Source organism: Panthera onca, chromosome D4 (assembly GCF_046562875.1).
Source record: "Panthera onca isolate mPanOnc1 chromosome D4, mPanOnc1 haplotype 2, whole genome shotgun sequence".
NCBI lineage: Eukaryota > Metazoa > Chordata > Mammalia > Carnivora > Felidae > Panthera > Panthera onca.
The window spans coordinates 35744130-35763912 of NC_138351.1; the positions used below are offsets into that span (position 1 = coordinate 35744130).

The window sequence follows — 19783 nt, forward strand, 5'->3', positions numbered from 1 at the left end:
TATAAAAACAACCATATGTCCTTGGTGAAAACAAAAGTAGGAGATTACACTTTGGCCCTGCTTCCTGGGATTCCGAAGACCTATCTGTTAGCACTGTTAAGCATGCAATGGAGAGAAATGAGATAACCGACAATGAGCAAATAACCCTCCCAAACCCCTTCATTGATGGTATCATCTACAGTAGGACATCTATAATTTCATTTTTCAGCCCTCTGATGTCAGATGGGTTTATAAATATGCTATGATAGATACATAATGAATCATTTATTGGCTTCTTCCTCATTTGTGACAACTCAAATGGTATATGCTGTTAGGAACTGCTTTTTTATTCTTTTTTTTCCTGCAGATTTTTTCTTCCCCAGTGGTTTCATCTGGGGAATTTTTTTTTCTTTTCCAGTATTTGTCTAGAAGAATCATAATCTACTAACACTATCACATTTATAAGTGGACAACATAAATCAAACTATTTTTGTATTTTAAAGACTTAATTATGTGAGCCCCTGAATTCAAGGAGAGCAACATAATCTGCATATGTTAACATTTTCAAAAATAGTTACATATGAAGGTAAATTTTAGTAATATAACTATAAGGATTTTATTTATTTGTTTGTTTAATGAGGTGAAAATAGTTACTCCTGCACAGCAATTAGTGATAGTATTGTGGACAAAATGCTGTATCTTTATTGTCTTGAATACATGCTTCTTGATTATAGAATTCAACCCCTTGGAGAATATATAATGGTTTGCCTAGGATATCAAAATAAACCAAGTGATTCTTTCTGGATATTGATTTTACATAATAATACATAAACAATATTTTATGCTAAACAAATCCTGAATACCATATAATCTAAAATACAGATTTATTAGGGATTTAAAAGACTAAACACTATAGAATATAAAATCAATGTGGTGTTAAAAGTCCAAACACCCCATTTAAAGAAAGTTTGCCCTTGTAGTAGGTCATTACTAATTATATTCTATAGATTATCTCTTGTAGATCAAGATTTTGGATAAGGAAACATTGTGACATTTGTGGAAAATTTTAAGAACTTTGAAAAGTTCTCTAGGATTATGGAAAAAAAAATTCCCAACTATTTGCTTGGTTTATGTCCACTGACTCTAACACCATCTGTTGCCCAGACACACACTCTCACAAACACAAAATAACTTGCCTTATGCCAGTTATTATAGACTCCAACACAAAAGCAGCAAGGACACCAGCTTTACCCTCAAAACATGTAAAGTTTTCTGCAGAGAGAAATCACAAAGTCAATGTAAAGCCATAAAATAATCAATCTAATAGAATTAGATCAAAGCTCAATGGGTAAATGAAGGAGCAAGAGGTCACCTGAGGGTTTGTGAAATATTTCACAGAGGAAGTGAAATGTACCAGTGAAATATGAAGGAATTAAGGAAGAACCTCTCTTCCATCATGTAAATATACATGAGCTGGTCAGATATAAGAAAAAATTACAGGGAGGATTGGTTTGAGGGGGGTTGGCAGTGCTAAGGGTACCATTGTTATGGTGTTGAGAGAACCTCATGGGCAAATGCAGCAGCTAGAAAGCAAATGGCGCCTTTATGCATGTGATTGTGGATGGGAACAGAGCTTTGTAATTCAGGGACAGATCAAATCTTTATTCTGTATATTTTTAAATTATTCTATTGAAAATGAGGACTCAAAACAGAATTTGGAGGAAGAATGTGAATGTAAATAATAATAATTGCCTACTTGGTAGGAAGTAACCTATTCAGTTTGATTTGCATATCCCTGGAGACTTTTCATTCTAAAGTGGACCCACAGTGTATCTGTTTTGTCCTCAGGGAAAATGAAAATTTTCATTCTAAGAAGAATACAGTAGCCCAACAAAGCATAATCAGTATTACAGATACCACTGGATGCCTGGCTAAGAACCGTTTCTTCTTTCTTCCTTTCTAAAGGATATATATATATCAAATACATATATACGTGTGTGTGTGTGTGTGTGTGTGTGTGTGTGTGTGTGTGTAAAGTTCTTTCCATCTCTGTGCAGCCCTGAGCTTTTGTGGAAGCAGAACATATTTTCAGATGCAGAGGGTAAACATGATTGGTCTAGGCCAGCTATAATTGGTTCTTTTAGGCTGAGGCATATGACATATTTGATCAATGAGATGTGAAGAGATATTTACTGGCAGTAGGTAGTCAGGTGGGACTTTTCAAATAGCTTCTTAATCTTAAAAGACAAACAAAGAAGGCAAAGTCCCTTTTCCACTACTGAGTATCTTGCGTCTGGATGTGAAATTTGAAATTATGACCCACATCTTTCAATGTTGAAGGAAGCTGGCCAAGAACAAAACTATGACAGAAGACAGAGTACAAAGATGGAAATAACCTAGGTCCTTAATAATATTGATGGGTCACTGAATTAATCATTTGTGGAACAATACAACTGCTCAATGTGTCATGATGTATGATAAACCTCTTTTATTTTAGAGTTTAAATAAGTAAGTTTTCTGTTAGTTGTAGCCCAAAGCATCCCAAATATACAATAAGAAAACTTCAATGTATCGTTTGAAAAGATGCAAAAGTCACACTGCACGTCTTCCTTATCTGATATTTGAACAAAGGGAGGAAGTGAGAAAATAAATGACTTGTGTGATTTCTCTCAATAATTTATAAGCAGTCAGGATTCCTAAGTTCCACAAATACTCTGCTAACTTATATATTTCAGGTTTATCTCAAAAATAGTATTATCTTATTTGTATAAAATTATCCAGCAGAGTGTGTAATAACTAAGTGCTCAGTAAATACTGATTAGTGCTTGACTAAGTATGAATTTCTATTTTCAGCTTTGTCCAACAGTTTTGACATTAACCATCCAATTATGACAATGAGGATCATATATACTATTTACACACAACTAAGTGAGTCACACCTCCAGGGATGTATAGGTTTTGCTACTTGCTTTGGCCTCTATGACATGATACACACTTTCTATACCATCATCAAATGTTATGTCTTTTAACCCACTGATTGCAACTTATTTTAATGTAACTCTTAATTTCTCTCTGTTACATAGCTAAAGTGTTCATGGAGTGACAAGGAGATATACAGCTTAAAGAACTTCTAGGTGATAGCCCCTGTGTACCTGGGGGATGACCTTAGACCTGGTAAGCTCTCCTGAACTATACATTTCCTGCCTATTGTTTACTAGTTTTCCAATATTAGCAAAATTCCTATTCTATGCAAATGTTTAATGTTTTTTTTTTTTCAAATTAATGGACAGTAGAAAATGTGTATCTAGAACACAAATAGGTGAACAAAAGAGAGAAAAAGGCAAACACACTGGGGAAAGTTAGTTGAGAAAATGAAATCTACCAAGTTTCTCATTTTGTTAGTTGCCAAGTTTAAAGTAAATCCTCTTTCTTAATTCTTACTCTGCTTTGTCTTCATCTTCATCAAATAAAAATAAAATAAAATAAAATAAACCTTGATCCATGTGAAGTCATAATGCCCCAGTGATTTTTAGGATGCATTAGTATAATGAAACTGAAACCATTAATTGACTGACACAATAATTTCCACAGAGCAGAGAAAAAAATGTATTTAAGAGAATGAACTGGCCCACAAAGTAAGATTACTTTAAAAAATACATTTGAGTTTCAAGTTTAAAAAAGGCCGTCACCAAAGATTGGTATCAAGTGATAACAGTGGCAGTTTATTAATAATCTGTCATGTAAAGCTGACATATTATAAGCTGAATTCTGCTCAGCTCCACAATGAAATCCCATCTATTTTATTACTACCAGAATTAAATATGTTCTGTTGAACGGCTTTAAAAGGCTTAAATATGATTTAGAGCTCTTTTTTTTCAATACATTTACTGCTTCTCTACTACTTCATTATCAGCAAGTCAAATCGACAAAAGTCTAATCTTGATTTTCCTGGATATCCATGGTATACCAAACAGGGAGCAAGATAAAACACACATGTTTATAGAGGTTGATAAGTTTGGCTTTAGACAAACAGAAAAGTCTTAGTAACTAAATTACTTGTTTCTGACATGTTGGGAGCAGGGAGAAGCCTAGATATAGTGTGGAAATAATATAAAGTAAGTATTAAAAGTTAAGCCTAGAGAATTCACAGATGGATAATTTATTTAATCAGAATTAGATGTGAGCTAGTCAGGTAGGAACAATCTAGTCAAAGGTGTAAAGAGGTGACAGTCCATGTGTATTCAGGCTAAAGGATTTAGATGGGGCATTTTATAAGTAAACATCAATGAACCAGATTTTCATAAATAGTAGTTGAATATGTCCATCAGAAGTTGAACTTCATTTTTTTTATGTATTGTTCAATTTGGCTATGCAGGTTTATGTCACTACCACTTACCTAACACATTTTAGATGAACTCTGTTTGTCTCAGGCTTCCAAAAGTATGCTCTGAGGATGTGACGGAAGATGGGCTAAAAGGCATATGATGTACTCTAGTTGATAGTAAGATTAAGACTTGGTACACACACAACTGGGCTGAGCTCAGAGATTTTGCTGTAGGGTTGGCATGACAATCAGTAAAGAAATAAGTAACACCTTGCACTACAATATGGTGAGTTAGAGTACTAGTTTTCATCCATTAGAAAGTTAAAAGTATTCTTATTACTAAATCCCAAAACCATAATCTCAAATTCACTTTTCTTTATTTCAGGATTAAAACCTTTTTCAAATGATACCTGAGAATTGTTGTCTGTTTCTAAAATTTCACAATTAAAATATAAATTCTCTGAGAGATATCAAACTTAAATCTCTTTCATTGAAAATATTAATCATCAGGTAACAATACTTTAAGACCTACCAGCAGATAAGAGTGCATGGGAGGAGTGGGGGGGGGGCGGGGGAAGGGTGCCAGGAAATAAGTTTCCTACCCCAGATAAAATTTTGCCATGGCTAAGAGAAATAAAAGAGTGTGTTTGTGTGTTTCTCATTCATTGGAGAAAGCGTTATATAATAGTACTCATTAATAAATTGCTAAAGAGAAGACCTTTAGAAGTTCAAAAGAAGAGTAGAAGGAGAAGAGAAGCAGAAGAGTAGAAGCCTCAGTTTTCCCTGTTCCAAATTCAGGTAAGGGGAAGTGACAACTTTTAATGTTTCATAGTTCGAGAATAGACAATTTTAACTACATTTCCATAAATCATAATTGACTCATCATAATTGGCTAAGTGGCTAAAAGTTTACTCACCATGTGAATATAAATGGTAATTTGAGTCAAAATAGAAGTTTATTTTCTATAAAAAAATCTGAAGATCAAGGTAAGCACTTCCGAAGGTGTTGGATTTATTGGCAGTATGTGTGCACAAAGTGGTAAGGAGAAAATATGTAATGTTGGATTTAGGAAAACCTGGCAGCATTTGTGACATAAAGAAGATTTTAAACATATCTATAGCCATTAATTTCCAGGTGGCAAAGATTTCTGGTGTGTATGTGCACACACGCACACAATGGATTACAAAAATGATTGGGGTTGTATTTCTTTCTTTTCTCCGCACCCCCCCCCCCCCCCCCCCCCCCGCCAAGCCTTTTTTTAGTTCTTAACCTACTACTGGCACTTGCCTTTTAGGAAGGTAACTAACACAAAAACTTGTTAGCTTCTCTTTGAGTTGTTGCTTACAATGATTTCTTTTTTTCCGGTCTTACGGCCCTCACCCCTTGCTCTGCCACCATTTCACTTGGTATAGTGAAAACAGCAGGAGATTTGGAGTCTGTCACGCTGGTAACGTATTGAAAGTCATTAGTATCTTAGAGTCAAAGATAACATTCTATGAGATGTAGGTAATAATGTGGCTCACAGAGATTTTGTGAAGATTAAATAATATAGGAAGCAATTCCTTTTAACTAAGTATGTCAATACCAGAGTCCTCTTTTCCTCCTTATTACTGCCCCCTTCTTCACATTTTTTAATCCCTTGTTTTCTCCCCATTTTGCTTTAATATAATAATATACTCTGTTCTTCATTCCTCTCAGAAACAGTTTCCCCCAAAAAATATTCTAAAAACAACCTGTGTCAGAATCACCTTGGGATGCTTGATTAAAATGTCACTTCCCAGGCTTTACTCCAGATCTTACCAAATCAGACACCCTAGATGGCATGGGTACCTGAAAATCTGTGTTTTAACAAGCTTGCTCTGGGAAATGTGCACACTAAATTTGCATTCACCTGATCTAAACCATTATGCTTACACAATGGTTTTAACAGTCTTGTTTTATGTTCTAGCACCTCTTTTCTAAGAAAATCTTAATCAGAGCTGGCAGGCTGCCTTCTAAATTTAACATAAGAAAAACTAAAAGTGGGAAATGGAATTAATTGCATTTCACAACTCAGCCTGGACAGAAATGGTGATGAGAGTACTTTATCCACTCAAGCTCTCACCAGTAACCTATGGTTGACTCTACTTTTTGTGTTTTGTGACCTATATTCTGAATTCTTTGCATACCTTGTCACTAAATTCTAATAAATTTATTGCTTATTCATCTTTTCTTCCATATCATAATTTTTGGAGAAAATATCTGCATATAGTGCAGGAATTATAAAGGATGATGTTTATGGGTAAGATGACTATTTCGTCACTTTTCTCTGAAAACTTGAGTATTTAAATGATGAAGCTACAATATGGTGAAATATTGTTTATGTGTCTTTAAATTTACAAAAAATCTGCCTGAATATTTGTTACTGCTTATTTTTATAGATGAAAGTTAAAACTGATTATTATAATAAAATTAATACAGCATACATTTGATGTAAAAGTGCACCATTTCAAACCACAAGTTCAATTATTAGTGGATGCAAACACATAGATACATGGAGTCTAGTTCCATAAAGGTAGCTTTTTAAGATTGTATAAGAATTATTGCCTGGGTTTTCAGTTATATAATTATTTTCTCTAGGACGCTCACAGAATTTTGAACAAATGAGTGGAATACACTCGTATAAGCAGTATTTTAAAATCATTTTTGTTTCAGGTAAAGTCACTGATGCTGACCACAAAAAAATTAAAAAATTAAAAAGCGTTATCTTTTAGTTTTCTTTTTTTTCCTACTTTTTAATATGAAATTTATTGTCAAATTGATTTCCATACAACACCAGTGCTCATCCCAACAGGTGCCCTTCTCAATGCCCATCACCCATTTTCCCCTCCCTCCCACCCCCCATGAACCCTCAGTTTATTCTCAGTTTTTAAATTTTTTTTTAAGGTTTATTCATTTTTCAGAGAGAGAGAGAGAGAATGTGAGTGGGGGAGGGGCAGAAAGAGAGAGACACAGAATCTGAAACAGGCTCCAGGCTCTGAGCTGTCAGCACAGAGACTGACGTGGTGCCCTACGTGGGGCCCGATCACACAGCCAGTGAGAGCATGACCTGAGCTGAAGTCAGATGCTCAACCGACTGAGCCACCCAGGTGCCCCTATTCTCAGTTTTTAGGAGTCTCTTATGGTTTGGCTCCCTCCCTCTCCAACTTTTTTTTTTTTTATTTTTTAGTTTTCTAGTTTCCCCTTCTCATAAAACATAAAATAACCTTGATTTTTTGATAAGTGGAGAGTTTCATAAGCTTTAATAACAGAATAATTAATTATTTTTCTTTACCATGTAGTTCTAGAAAGTAATAATGGTTATTTTAACAAGACCATTCCTGGATTAAAGATAAAGGTCAAAGCAAAGTCATCAGAAAATGTCTCTGAACTCCTTTTTAGTATGTTGGTAGTTAATCTACCAAAATGCAGTAGTCATTATTAGTGATGTGCTTTTTGATTAGAAATGTTGTCTGTCAGCATCAAATAGCTAAACTTATCCCGTTCTAAAACTGCACAGGCATTTACCGCCTTCCTCCTACACTATGTTCCTGCTTTAGTCTCTGATGATTTTCTTTCATAAGTAATTTTTCCATGGAACTCTTTCATATCCAACTTCTTTTAAAATACATCACTAGAAGTGTTTTCAGGTTTCTTTTCTGGTATAATTATACTGTTTAAAGTCCAAATTAAAAACAAACAAAAACTATGTCATAACATATAAATAGGAGCATCCAAGGGTCTTAAAATGAATTCAAGTATTTTTTCATTGTTTTTATTGATTCTTACACCTGATACAAAAACATGTTGGTGACCTTTCTTTAAATTCTTTTTACTCGGTAAACAGTATTCAAGAAAGTGTTTGTATCTGTATTATCATTATTGTTATTATCATTATTAGCAGCTAAGAGATAGAATACTCATTTTAAACAAGCTTTATTACACACCTTCAAAATTAACCTCATAATCACATATATTCACATAGTTGATAGCTCAGTTTATTAAAATACTCATTTAAGAAAAGATCTCAATATGACAAATGAATAGCTAAGATGTCAATGGTGTTCTCTTGGCTGAATGAAATGGTTATTTTCTTGACATTGTTGTTGTCACTATTATTTGTGATGCACTTAACAGAGATTTAGGTGGGTGAGAAACAGGGTTAGCTGAGATTTGAAGACAGAGCTCTTGGCTTGAGAAACTACTTGTTTCCCTTTTATTTCTCTGAAATTGTACTCTTCTATTTCTCCTCCAATGTCTAAGCTTTATGATCTTTCTTCTTTCTATAATGAAAGTTAATTGTTGACAGGATTCCTTTTTTATTTTATGTTTACTTATTTATTTGAGAGAGGGAGAGAGAGAGAGAGAGGGAGAGAGAGAATCCCAAGCAGGCTCCACACTGTCAGTATAGAGCCTGACATGGGGCTCGGACTCATGAACTGAGATCATGACCTGAGCCAAAATCAAGAGTTAGATGCTTAACCAACAGTGCCACCCAGGGACCTCTGACAGTATTATAAATACTACACTCAAAGTCATGAATTCCAAAGGTACAGCTTTATTTCTGTACACCAAGGTATATTTCTATATGTCTAAGAAAGTCCCTTGACTTTTGCAATAATTTCCAACACAGAAACATTCTCACTTACTTGTGTGCACTTTATTTGATGTATGTGATTTTAATTATTTTGGATAATTAACATACATATAAATGCATATAATATTTATATTAATAGGACCACCCTATATGTATTAGTCTTTCCAGTTACTTGGGCCATTAAAGCTCTGATTCACCATGCTAACTTCTGTAAGTTTATTCCATTCTCCCTGAAATGAGAACAGAGGTTTTCCAATTGTTTCTTGGTGAATAAATTACAGAAATGTTCTATAAATACAGATGATATAAGGCAATGTTTCCTAAACCTTCCTAACAAATTCATCCTGACCCTGTTCATTCAATGTTCCATAAGGAAAATGCCCAAGGTAGAGGGGATATAGAAACACAGCCATTTTTCTATTTGTTTTTTTGTTTTTGTTTTGTGTTTGTTGTTATCATTGTTGTTTTTTGCTATCTTCCCATCTCCATTGGCTTTTTCTGGGAGCCTAAGTGGCTGTCACCACCAGCACTGCACAATACCTCGAAGCTATAAATACCCTGGCTTTTCTCTCGTGACAGTAGGAAATCCTTCTGAGTCTAAAACATGAATTTTTTCCAAAGTATCCATAAAAAAGGTAAGAGAGCCCTAAACCAGCAGTAATTGGGCTCATGGAATACAGATTCTTAAGCTATCAGCTACCACAGACTGGCTAGGCTGTTCCTTCATATGTCACTATCATATTTTCTCCCATGCTCTTTTAAAGGGGAAAAATTCTGCATATAAGTAGCTATCTTTAAAGAAAACAGATGATGTTTTATCCATGCACAAGATAAAAGAAATCTTTCTTCTTTTTGGAGGATCAGTGATATATTGTCAAATGTCTCAGATGCTTCAGCATTTGCTCAGAAGCCTCTTCTTTTCTTTTTATGTAGAGTAAAAAAATATAGCATTATAAAATTCCAGAACTAAAAAAAAACCTTGGAAATCATGTTGTCCCACTAGCACATATTATAAATGATAAAATGAAGGCCATAAGGCTATGGAAAATCGTATTAGATGGAAATATTCCCCTTATCTGCCTTTACTACCCAGCGAATCTCATATTCTTTTTGTAAGACCTAGCTTAAATTTCGCATCTATGAAGTAGGATATCTTCACAGACTCTTTTAGGCATTTATTATTATCCTAGCCTCTCCTATAACATCTGTTTCATATCCTTCTAATAGGATCTATCATCTCTGGTATACCTCTCTCTGGCCACAATGCCTTGAGCAAATTTGATACCATCTCTTAATCTAAATTTTACTGGAATAAGCAACTGTCCTTATTTCTCTCAGGGATACTGTAAGGATTAAAATAAATAATCATTGTAGGGGCGCCTGGGTGGCTCAGTCGGTTAAGCAGCCGACTTCGGCTCAGGTCATGATCTCGCGGTCCGTGAGTTCAAGCCCCGCGTCGGGCTCTGTGCTGACAGCCTGGGGCCTGTTTCAGATTCTGTGTCTCCCTCTCTCTGACCCTCCCCCGTTCATGCTCTGTCTCTCTCTGTCTCAAAAATAAACAAACGTTAAAAAAAAATTAAATTAAAATAAATAATCATTGTAAAGGATTTAACATATTGACTGGCATACTGTGCATGCTCAACAGATCTTACTGTTGTTCTTAGGATGATATAATTCACGTATCCACATGTCCTTCCCTTTCACTAATTGGGGAGTTCCAAAATTAGCTTTTATTCAGTTGGTAGCCCAGTGATTGGAACTGGGTTGTGAACACTTTACCTTCAAGAAGCCTGTGCTGAAAATGTTAAGAAATGAATATTCTCACATACGTGGTCCCTAGTAAAATCCTTTCTCCTCATGCATCCTTTAGAATAACCACAATGCCTTATACTTATTTCCACAAGTATAAAATAAAACAATGAACAAACCACAAACTGGTGCTTTTGTTATGTGTGTCCTTAGAAAAGTCAGTTGTTTTTTTTTTTTTGGTTTTACTTTGAAATTTCATACCAAGTGTAATAAGTGTGTCCTTCTATGATTTCTCAAGAAGAAAATGTAGTCCCTCCCAAATATATTGGATTTTATCCTTAATTTATATTCAACCTTTTCCTGATGCTGTGGTTTGACCTGAAAATTTTGAAGTTATATCTCTATTTCATGCGTGGGCAAATGCTCTAGCAATAGTATTCAAAACAATTTTGCATGGTAAGCTTTTTATATAACATTTTACCTGTCACGCTTGAAATTTACATTAGAAGAACAATTGACTTCCTTACTTAATGATACCTTTAAGGAACTCTGAAAGTTCATGAATAAAATTATATTTTATGAATAATTTGAAGTAAAGAATCTTATTTTAGTCAGTTTATAATATGTATGTGTTATAATTATTTTCAATTTTGAAAAAAATCCATGAAGTGAAATAAATCAATGTTCACAATGATAAACATGTTTACTCTGCTATCGGAAATTGACTTATTATAAAATTATGATGCCATAGGAAACTATCTCTATACCAGATTTATATTCTGGTAGTCATATATATCCCTTGAAAATGGGAAGCCACTGTTATTAATAAGAGACATGTTAGAAACTCTTGAGGTTCACAAAGATTTTTGTTTGAATTAGGTATCGGTTGATTATAAATGTTATCATTTATAATAATAGTACACTTGAATATCTTACTTCTTAGCTTCAGGGACTTATCAAAATAAAAACCCCTCTTAGCTAATATTTTTCATATAACACTTTCAGGGAGAGAGTCTACCTTAGGTAAGTTCATTTTATAGATTTTATATTAGGGGCAAAAAATTCATTTTAAAGATATATACTCAAAAAAGAAAATTAGCATTGTCCCTAAATTATAGATGTTCAGAGCTTATGACTTCTCCATTCATTCAGATATTAAATGGTGTTTTTAAGTTGGAGGGAAGGGTACTGGGAAGGTGGATCCTGTTTATGCTGCTTCAAAATATTTAGAGTATCTGTAATTTCTCTGCCTCTCTCACTACACACACACACACACACACACACACACACACACACTCCATTACCTCTTATAAATATCCAGCACAATAGAAGCATCAACAGAATAATAATTATTGTATCTGTTAAAAATTGATATTTATTTTGGAATAATGATAGATTTTCCTCAACCTCCTTAGCCTTTCTCCACCCTCCATCTTGTTCCATTCTGTTTTTCAATGGTACAGAGGATTATCCATCCCAGAGAACTTGGAAATATTGGAAAACCAGTAGAGTTTCTTTTTTTTTTTTTTTTTTTTTTTTCAACGTTTTTTATTTATTTTTGGGACAGAGAGAGACAGAGCATGAACGGGGGAGGGGCAGAGAGAGAGGGAGACACAGAATCGGAAACAGGCTCCAGGCTCCGAGCCATCGGCCCAGAGCCTGACGCGGGGCTCGAACTCACGGACCGCGAGATCGTGACCTGGCTGAAGTCGGAGGCTTAACCGACTGCGCCACCCAGGCGCCCCGAGTTTCTATGACAAGTTCTCACTGATACCATTGTAATTTCTTATGACAATTTACTTATGAGCTAAAATACTTATGACCTTACTTTAAGTCTGGCACCTTAGACCACTCAGCCATCCTGACATGACTCGTGACCTTACTCTGAGGAGATAATAGGGACTTACCAACTTAAGGTAAAAATATATTTAACTCTCTGAATACAGCAAAAAAAAAAAATCTTTTACTCTTAAGCTTATTTCAAGATAACAGGTATTTATAATAGCATTGTCTTTCCTTGTAGCCCACCAGATTGGAATAAGACACAGTCATTGAAATGAATACATTTCCTAGTGTTTTTTTATATGAAAGATAACATATTTACTTTTTAAATAATTATACATTGAAATAAACTCACTAATAAACTCAGTGAATGATTATAACAAGTAACAACAGATTTAAAATAAGCATGCTTAGCTTATTTATTTGAATCTGAAATTAAAAGTTCAAAATACATTCCTTTAGCTTGTGATGGGGTTAGAACCTGATTAACTCCATAAATTGAAAATGTCATCAATTAAAATACATTTAGTACACCTAACTTACTGACTGTCACAGCTTAGTTTAGTTCACCTTAAATATGTTCAGAACACTTACATTGGCTTATTACTGGACAAAATTCTTTAATAGTGTTGAAAATCTCATGTAATTTACTCAATACTGTACTGAAGGGAAGAAGAATGGTTTTGTGGCTACAGAATGGCTGTGAGTGTATCAGTTGTTTACCCTTGTGATGGCATTACTGACTGGTAGCTGTGGGTCACTGTCACTGCCTGGTATCGTGGGAGAGGATTTTGCCGCATATTACTAGCCTGGGAAAAGATTCAAATTCAAAGTATGGTTTCTACTCAATATGTATAGCGTTCACAACATTGTTAGTAGGGGATCATTTGTACATATAATTAATAGATAAAAGTCCTGAGATAATCAAGGTTTTAGTTTTACCATATCATAATCCTGTTGCTGAGATAAATTCTCATTATCATGGGTAAAGAGGAGCTCTTTGAATAAGAAGTCTTATGATAAATGCAAATTTTTCTGTATTTATTAATCATGGCTAAATATCATATGTTGTTCTCAAGATTATAATGAAGGATATTCTGGACTAAAATAGAGTGGGATGATCTGAAGTAAATGCAAAAAATTCCTCAGGTCAAAATTTCAGATAAAATGTGTCAGAATACAGGTCAGTTTATGATAGTGTGGGTAGATATGAATTATGATATAATTATGCTATTAAAGAAATGAAATGAGGTAGCAGGGATCACAATTTCAAAGCAATCAGGTGTCCCACCTTCACAGACAAACAGATATAAGGAATTATGGGGTTTCCAATATCTTCAGCTTTGTCAAAAAAGGCAGATAGGAACATACAGAAACCTCTGTGCAAGTTAATGACAGATAAATGCTCTGTTTTAATTTCTCCTCTTATCAGATTCCCTCAAGTATTGGGATCTGTTTTTCTAAAGATAATGATGATGATAGAAGTTTATAGAGGTCTTTCAATTTCCACTTATTCTAGTAAATTCCTCTTTCCATATTGTCCCTACCAGTGCATATGTTCAATTGTGAAAGTCATGTTAAAATTAGAAATTCTTTGCTCAATGAAATAACATTTACCTATTTTCCCCAGTTGTTTCTCTAAAGAATACCAGCCAATGCTACTCCTTTCCATTTATCACCGCCTCAATCTCACTGTAGACTCATTTTATAATCCCAAATATTGTTGAAGTCTGTTGTGTTAAAAATGTATTTAATCTCAACCTTATCCCATACAATGCTTAGTCCCAATGATTACTATATGCCTTTGCAGTGTCGATTCGTACATAATTCTACATATATCAACCCAGGACAATTAGCTAAAATAGTCTGGGTTGCTAGATCATTGACCTGAATGAATTTCTAGAATGTCCAGTATTGAATCCTTATCCCCTGCTTCTAATTTGGTTTTTGTCTGAAGTAACAATTACAAATTGCACTCTGAGTAGAAGGTAAGACAATACATTCTTGATCCCAAATGGAGTTATTGATTCTTTTACTAGAGTTGTCTCCCAATTTCATCTTGGTCAACTCAGTTGTGAATGGTTTTGTTATACAATCAACTGCTCTAATCTAGGCCTCATGCTCATTGTCTTTTTTCTCACCTTCTACATCCAATCAATGATTAAGTCCTTTTGGTTCTACCTCCAAAATAGATTGAAAATCCATTCCAGTGATCCCATCCTTGTTCAGGACATCACATCTTTCTCTTTTGGCAATCTTCAAGTGTTTCCTAAATGATCTCTCCATGTCTAGTCTTATTGCCCATTAATTCATTCTCCACAAAGCACTTATCTTAAAACATAAATGGGATTACCACACACTTTTGTTTAAAAGCATTCAGTGGTTTCCAGTGGCATTTACAATGAAATCCAATATACTTGTCATGGACTTAAATGCTTACTTCATCTCAATCCCCTCTCCTTTTACTTACTACACTTATTCCACTACACTAGCATTCTTTTATTTCCTTGAACATTCAAGTTCTTCTTTTCTTAAGATCCTAGAAATCCTTTTATACCCACTTTCTCTTTCCATTTCCTCATGTGGTGAACTCACCTTTCATTTAAAGCTTTTAGCTTAAATACCAATTCCTGTCCTCATAATTCTATATTTCAGAATGTTTTCTGTCATGACATTTAGCAAAGATTTGTTTTGCATGTTTCTTTTTCCCCATTAGATGTGAAATCAGTAAGATAAAAACTTTGTCAGCTCCCCCACTGTGACATAAGTCAGCCATTTTATTTCTTCTTCTTCTTCTTCTTCTTCTTCTTCTTCTTCTTCTTCATGTTTATTTATTTTAAGAGAGAGGGAGAGGCAGACAGAGTCAGAGACAGGAGGAGAGAGAGAATCCCAAGCAGGCTCTGTGCTGTCAGTGGACTGAGCCACCCAGGAGCCCCAAGTTAGTCATTTTCATAGCACATAGTAAGTTCCTCATTTTTGGAAATGGAAGGAAAGAGAGAGGAAAAAAAAAAGAAGAGGGAGGGAGGTGGTGGGAAGAGGGAAGAAAGGTTGGAAAAGGAATATGTTTGAGAAACAAATATTTGATTTAGCAAAAGAAAGCCAGTTGTTTCTCTAGCTCATATACAATTGATTTTCTAAGATAGCAAATATTTACAGAACATCTGCTACAGCCAGATATCGTGCCAGGAACTAGGAAATATTTCTATTTTGGGGGCGACCCTAATATTACCTTAATAGTTTAATGAAATAAATATATCATTGAATAGGGTAAACAAAAATAAAAGAAAAAAGAGCATTTTGTATGTACAATTATTTTATTCTCAAGTTAATATTCACTTATATTACCAAAACTTTTATATATTTTTTTGCCTTTTTAAGGGATATTCATGCTCTTAGATTATAATTTAATTGCAGTATTCTTTCAATTTTGAGTTCAAACTATGAATAATAAAACAATCTGTTTATAATTCCTCAGTTGGTATAATTTTCCTTCATGCAGCATGTTAATTACATGTCTTTGAACTTTATTTGTCCCTAAGCTCTGTCATCTCTGTGAAAATGAAGCCAAGTGTATTTAACTGGCATCATTTACTTGTATCAGTGTGTTTCAAATGCATTTTTTCCCTTTAACTAACATTTACCTTCAGGGATACCTTCATAAATTAAATGCTGAAGTACTTGTGTCAACTATGCTGTATTTCAAAGATAAATTCATTAATAAACTTGTTATTTAACTATTTGAAATGGCTAGTGGAAGATCAAACCTATTAATGCTACATAAACTGTACCAATCTTGAAGACACCTTTCTGTGGTGTCTGTGTTTTACCTCTGTTTTTCCTGCTCTAAATACCCCACAGAGAACAATAATTTAGTAAAAGTGAAAGTCACCTATTAGCTTTTAATTAGTACACACACTCCATATTTCATCATCTTTGGCTACCTAAAATAGACAATAAAGTCTGAAAGGAAAAAAAAAAGAACTGATACAAACCCTATGTTCTCCAGACACATGAAAATAAATGAGATACTACCTTTCTTTTGCTTCAAGGATTTTAATCTATGACCCCTACATTTTTCTCATCAGAATTTTCACTATTATAAAGATTAAAAAAAATAACTAATTATTAAAAGCAGCCTATTATAGGGTTTGCTTTTGCACTTCCATTGTTTGAGTTAGGAGTTACTCCAAAGTTAATTAAATGTCTTGTATTATGGATCTAGAGATTTAAAAAGAAATGGTCAAAATTGGATATGTGAATATTAAATTATTGCATTTTCTGTTTTAAATAATTATTTAATTCCATTATGTTTCATTATATCTCTCAAATATTTCAACTATTATGGAGATAATTTTTTGTATTTAAATCAAGATGATTACTTCAAGAGTAAAAAAACAATTAAAAACCATGCATAATGGGACAATACAATCTATGGCAAACATATATACAATTGCATAACTGACAGTTTTAAGGATGACATAATACTGATTTTTATACTATTGTTACTATCAAGCAAAAAACAGGTATGTGATGCACTTCTGTGTTTGTCATGGAAAATATTGTACATACATATGTCTATATATAAGTCTCAAGGCAAATAAAATCTCAATGTAGTACATACAACAGTATTCTGTTGTTAATCTTTTAGGCTATATTTATTATGACTGTTATGTGTTTAAGTAATTTATTATAAAATATTTTGGGGGGCAAGTAAATGCATTATAATAATTTTATTTGAATACTAAACTGTTAGCTTAATTTCTAATGTTTTAATGATTCTGTAGATAATTTATTTTGAAGAGTTTGCTTCACTTAATATATGCTAAAAATTATCATAATACATAAGGGTTAAAGTCAAATATTAATTTTGTTATGCTGCTGAATATTCATTTCAAAATTGTAACTGATGGCCACAAAACTGATTATAGTGTGTGACAGACAGTAGATAATACATAAGTACATATCTAATTTTATGAAGTCCTACAAATTGCTTATAAACAGTGACATTAAAGTATTAAATAAATATCAGCATCTTCATATTTATTTATGAATTTTACAATAAAAGTTAAAATAAACACAGAGAAATTACTATTCTAATGATAAGCTTTCCAGCAAACAATCTTAAACATACAAGAAAATAACAATATCCTCACAATTTAACAATACAATAGTATTCTTAAAACCTAGAGATCATTACATGTAAAAATTTAAACAATAAAGCTTTTATAGAAACCATAGGAAAATTCCTTAGCGTGGCAAAGCAAATATTTCTTTTTTAAAAATATTTATTAAGTGGGACAATAGTCAGACAAGAAACAAACCTACTTGAGAATTTCTATTCATCAAAAGACACCACTAGGAGAGTACAAAGAAAAACCACCAAATGGTTTAATATACAATATAAATATCCAGTGGTATGCCAGTAAATGTTTAACGACCAACTCCCCAGAAGAAAAAATAAAGCCTTATTTTTCATGTTTGCCAGTGTGTGTGGTATAAATAAACACTTCTACCATGGAAGATTTTCAAACTATCAAGCAGCTCCCAAAATTCCTGACACTTTCACAGTTGGTCTTGTGAATCAGTTTGAGCCAGCTCTATCACAGAGGATTCAAACAGCTTATCTGGTATATGGTTAAGGAAAAAGGATGCACGGTATGGTATAAAAAGGGCAAGTCTTAGACACTTCAAAAAGGAGACTAGTCATATGACAGTCATCACAAATATGACAAATAATCATAAGACGTGTTGGATGCCATAAACTTTCAACATATTCAAATTAAAATATTTCTATAAGCACACTAGAATGGCTAAAATAGATGGATGCAAAATCCTGTTAGTGAGTATATGGAGCAACTCACTCTCACATCTTGCTTTGAAAATCCCGTATTACCACTTTGGCAGACTATCAGTATCTACTAAAGCAGAACATATGCATATCCTATATATCCAACAAAATTCATGCATGCATTTCCTGCAACACATGTTCCAGATAGACATATAACCACTATTCATAAGAGCCAAAGTCTGGAAATGACCCAAATGCTTATCAATGGGATGTAGATCCTAATTTGGTACATGGGCACAGTTGAATACCACACAGCAATGAAAATGAGTGCTTTATCACTGCATATAATCTTACAAATATAATGCTGAGAAAAAGAACCAAAGTAGTAACTGCTGTATGACTTCATTAATAGAATGTAAAATAGGAAGTAATCTATCCTTCTAGAGGTCAATACAGTGCTTATGTTCCATGCAAATACTTACGAGAAGTGCACTATGTAGTGGGCTTCAAAGTACGATAATGTTTTATCTTTTATTCTTTATTTTTCTTTTCTTTTTAATGTAAGAGCTGATTATAAGGGTGGGTTCATTTTGTTACAATTCACAAAGACTGTGCATTTAAGATATGAGATGATAAATGATGAGTGTACATTTTTAAAATATTTTGACATATTTTATAAGTCGAATTGACTTGTGAGAAAAGTTAATTTGGATATATTTGTAAAATATGTTACAACTTAACAATACGTATCAGGAATAAAATTATTGCTTTATGCATATCCAAATAATGTATTTCACAAAAACGTCTTCCATTATCAATAGAGTCCATTGATACAGAGTCCTGTATCAACAGAGTAGACCAGTGAAATTCCCCTTGCTTCTATGTGACACTTGTCTTTAATAATCATATGTTGAGTGACTCAAAAAAAAAAAAAAAATGTAACCAAAGCATACACCTTACATAGCCCAGAGCTGGTCATTGCCTATAATCACTTAAAACTTCTTCAAGATACATTTCAATAATGCTGTATTACCAAATCAACAAGTTTTACTCAATCACTTTTGTGTTTTCCAAGACATCATTTACCCGAACATATAAAATATATGACACAAATGCCCATATTATCCCCATTTTATGTATCAGCTACAAGCGGATAAATCTTCATCATGTTTACAATTAAAAAAAGAGATGAACTGAACATTCTTTTATTAAACTTATGTTTATGTTTCTTACATTCTGTAGTAATCAATTATAAATGGAATCCATATTTACATTTTTAACAAATTTTATTGAATACAATTAACCAAAGTAACTGACAAATTAATAAAGCCCATAAAATCACCTTAGAAGTCACGGGTTATTTTTTTATCATATCTATTTCCATAGTTACATATTTTACTTTCAACTTTATAAAGCTGTAATATCAAGCTTTCCTAGAGGAACCCAATTTTGATAAATCTTGACAGGTGTTAAAATAAGTTTTCCTTTCAATAACTCATTGCCTCTATTCATTGTCATCAAATAGACGTTATTATAAAAAATTTTA

At 33.4% G+C, this 19783-nt stretch overlaps 1 protein-coding gene across 26 annotated transcripts in view; it reads right to left on the bottom strand.

Annotated features, from left to right (window-relative positions):
- PTPRD (protein tyrosine phosphatase receptor type D) overlaps nucleotides 1-19783 on the bottom strand; it is a 1372973-nt gene that overhangs the window by 1175339 nt on the left and 177851 nt on the right. The gene's annotated exons all lie outside the window — the stretch shown is intronic.